A 4,079-nucleotide genomic window follows, 5' to 3' on the forward strand; every position below is an offset into this window, starting at 1 on the left:
CCCGCTCGGCCCCGCTCCGCCCCGCTCGGCCCCGCTCCGCCCGCTCAGCCCGCTCAGTCCGCTTAGTCCGCTCGGCCCCGCTCAGTCCGCTCGGCCCCGCTCGGCCCCGTCAGCCCCGCTCGGCCCCCCTCGACCCCGCTCCGCCGCCGCCACCTCGCGCATCCACTTCCACCGCCGCCTCCTCGTCGCCGCCGGGGCCATGGGAGCCCAGCGGGCCGGGGGCAGCGGCCCCCACGGCCTCAGACTGCCCGGCCGTGCTGCTGGCGCTGTCAGCAGCGGGGAACGCGCGGCTCCCAGCGCCGCTGGGAGCAAACGCATCTCCCGCTCCGGCGGCCCCCTGCGAGGGTCGCCGCTCCCCGAACCTCTCCTCACCATGAATTGGGTGCGACTGCAATTAGGCATATCTACAGAACAATTGCCCTCATTGTTTGAGTTGTTAAAGCGTGATCCTGGCTTATCTTCACTTCGTTCATTAACTAATGAAGCAGAACAGGCTTTGTCTTTTGTGCTTCAGGCTATTCAGGGTCGCTATAGCTGCCGCAGACTGGAATTACCAGTCTTTTAAAATTTAATTTATAATACCTTTCAACCTTATGCCCGCTTATGCCAGTAGGATGAACCCCTTACAAGTTCTGGAGTGGGTTTTTCTGCCTCATGCCTTTCCTAAAACAGTAACCACAGGTATTGAAATGTTGACTATGCTCACACAGCGAGGCAGACACTGCTTGCAACAATTAATGGCATGTGATCCTGCAGTAATTTATATAGCGGTTGCAAAACAAGATTTTGCTTTTTGGCTTCAACAGCACATGCCATTGCAGATTGCCTTAGCGGAATTTACTGAGAGAGAAAATTTTCTCTTCCTCGTCACAAGCTGTTACATTCGCTGTCAGCCTTGCCTTTACAGTTAAAGACCCACCTTTCTCTAGCCGCTATCCCAAATGCTTTAACTGTTTCTAGATGGGTCGGGGGCAACAGTGGTAGCATGGGAAACAGAGTGATAAATGGAAGTCAGATGTTAGTTTTGTTACAGGCTCTACAAAGGTAGTGGAACTGGCAGCTGCTGTTCGTGCCTTTACTCTTCTTTAACAGCGTCCTTTGAATATTGTTGCTGACTCACTTTATGTCACGGGTATTATTCAGCGCTTAGACAGAGCATTTCTCAAAACAGTTTCTAATCAACGATTGTTTTCACTCCTTAGGCAGTTGTTGTTTTTATTAGAATACCATCACCATGAATATTTTGTTTTACGTTCAATGTTACCAGGCCCAATTGTACAGGGAAATCAAATAGCAGACTTCCTTGCTTGCAGCAGCAAAAACCCCTAATGCCTATCAACAGGCCAGACTTTCACATGATTTTTTCCATCAAAATGCAAAAGCTTTGCAAAGGTCCTATGGTTTCACACAGGAGAACAGGCTCAAAACATTATTCGCAGTTGCCCTGATTGCCAGGATATAAGTCCTTTGCCTTTGCCACATGGTGTGAACCCTCGGGGCTTACAGCCCTGTGACATCTAGCAAACTGATACTGCTCATTATCCCTCCCTTAGCAGACTAAAATACATTCACGTATCTGTTGATACCTGTTCATGTATGCTTTTTGCCACTGTAATGGCAGTAACTCAAGGATGGCTGGTGGCTCAACTGAAACAGAACGTATGGGTTACATTAGCCAATGTAACGGGTCAGGATACCTTGTGTCTTAGCACTGCAACACCCAACAACCCTTTTTTGACTTGCTTAGTAGGTGTTCCTCTAGATCTGCAGGAATTGTTCACTCTGTAATCACTCACTGCATACACCATCCTCCTGCCAGAATCTTATAAGAAACAACACTTATGACTCCTGGGATGAGTGGTGGCCTCACATAAGTCAGCCAGGTACAAATCCTCCTCAAGAACTGGAATTGTTAGAATCCCTGGATGCACATAGATGCATAATGTTTAGGAACAATGTCAGCACCTCGTGGAATGTTACAGGTACCAGACCATTTAGTAACGTGTCTCTATGGTGTTCGCATGTAGATAATAGTACCCTATCCTTTTCCAGTCCCATGACCTTACCATCCAGTCTTTTCCTCTTTTGTGGAGAACGAGCCTGGATTTTGGTACCAGCACAAATTATTGGAGGACCTTATACAGTAGGAAAATTAACCTTGTTCACTTCTAATACAACAATGATCCTAAAACACTGTTATAGATACGAGAGACATGTACACACCTTCACTAGTGAATGTAGGGATAACGTAGAATTTTGGAATCAGGGGACAAGAATTACTGCCTCTTTCCTAGCACTTGGAGTGGCAGCTGCAAAAACTGTAGCTACATTAAATAAATTAGGATGTTGGTTAGCAAAACAGACAAATGCTACTAGTCAGGCTATTGCAGATTTATTGACCAATACTCAGTCAGTAAGACACGTTACTTTGAAAAATAGAGCTGCTATTGACTTTTTGCTTTTAGCACAGGGACATGGATGGGAAGGATTTGATGGAATGTGTTGCATGAACTTGAATGACAAATCAACCTCCATTCACAAAAGCTTTACAACAGTTACAGGACCTAACAAAGAAACTGACGGTGAACAACAGATGGAACCCCTTTGAAGGATGGGATCAGACTTTGGGATTGGGGCCATGGGTGAAAAAGATTCTAATGTGTGGCTTGGTTCTAGCGGACGTAGTGAGATGTGTCTTTGTGTGGAGGAAATTGTTTGGGAGTATTTTTCTCCTGCTCTGTAAATGCTTTAATTAAAAAGTAGATATAGAGAAAAGCTACTAACAGGAATTTACTGCTGATGTAACAGGGTATATAAACCGTGAAAGAACTGTAATAAAGGATTCCATTATACTGCATGGGGTCTATGCCTGAGATGTCATGCATCACCACTGTAAATAAATTTATTACAGCCCCTGCACCTGGTACTTCCCCAGGTAAATATTTTCCAGGTGAGAACCCCCTGCCTGTGTTTGCAAAGGCAAGACTCAAAAGGATGTTTTTTTCCTGTCCAATGCTTGAATTTTTAATAAGGTTTAATTGATGCAGCCCTTTGTTACTGTCTCCATCCCTCAAATTCCTCCTGCTCCAGGCTGCAGCTTGGGGTGTTTCGGGGTGAGAAACAGGTTGGGAAGGAAGAAGTGGGAAAACGGGATGGAGGCACAGGAATCTCTCTCCCTCAAAGCTTTTCCCCCCTTCCAAGGGCCCCTCCAACCCATTCACCCACCAGCCACAAGTGCAAGGGGTGGGTGAGGGGGAATGGATCCCACCAGCCTTCCCCACACTGAACCATTTCCCACCCCTGAGCAGGGCCTCTGCCCCAGGGAAAGGCTCCATCTCTCTCCCAGAATAAGAGATTTAACAAAATCAGCCCCAAATAAGAACCAGCTGTGGGTGCTGAGCAGCAGCTGCAGCTCCAAAATTGTTTCTGGGCTGGGAAGCAGGAGGGTGATGCAGATTTTTCCTCTCTCCTCTCCCAAGAGCAGAGGAAGAGACAGGAGGGGGCAGAGCTGGGGAGGTTCAATCAGACTTGCATAATCCTTTACACAGAAACCATTGACGAAGTCTGGGGCTAAGATTGGATCTAGCCACTGCCATGCTTCTCTGGGGGAAGTAGTTTAGAAAGCCAGGGGGTCTGGGGGGAGGGGGGGGTTGGGGGTCTCTGGGGGGTGTTGGGGGTCCTTTCTGCACCTCATGACTCAATGGGAGCTTCTCTAATAGACTTTGCCTTAAACTCCCACTGTGCCCAGGACAGGAACCCCTGTGAGTGTCTGTGACATGCCGGCTCTTTAGCAGGCTGGAGATCCTTGGAATGTCCCCATGGAGCCCCTGTGAGTGCCTTTGACAGGTTGGAGCTGTAGCAGCCAAAGTCCCTGGGATGTCTCAGAGGGAGAAAAATATTCTTTACCTTTCAGTCCCTAGATTTTAAGAAAAATCTGAGATTGTAATACTTTACTGTAATGACACCTGGATTTCTATTTTTCTTCCTTCTAATCCAAATACCCTGACTTCTATGCTAGCTGGGAAACTGCCATATATAGAGCAGTCATTTCAGAGACTCCACAGTCCCAGAACCTCTTA

Source organism: Lepidothrix coronata, unplaced genomic scaffold (assembly GCF_001604755.1).
Source record: "Lepidothrix coronata isolate B3197 unplaced genomic scaffold, Lepidothrix_coronata-1.0 Scaffold431, whole genome shotgun sequence".
Taxonomy (NCBI): Eukaryota; Metazoa; Chordata; class Aves; order Passeriformes; family Pipridae; genus Lepidothrix; species Lepidothrix coronata.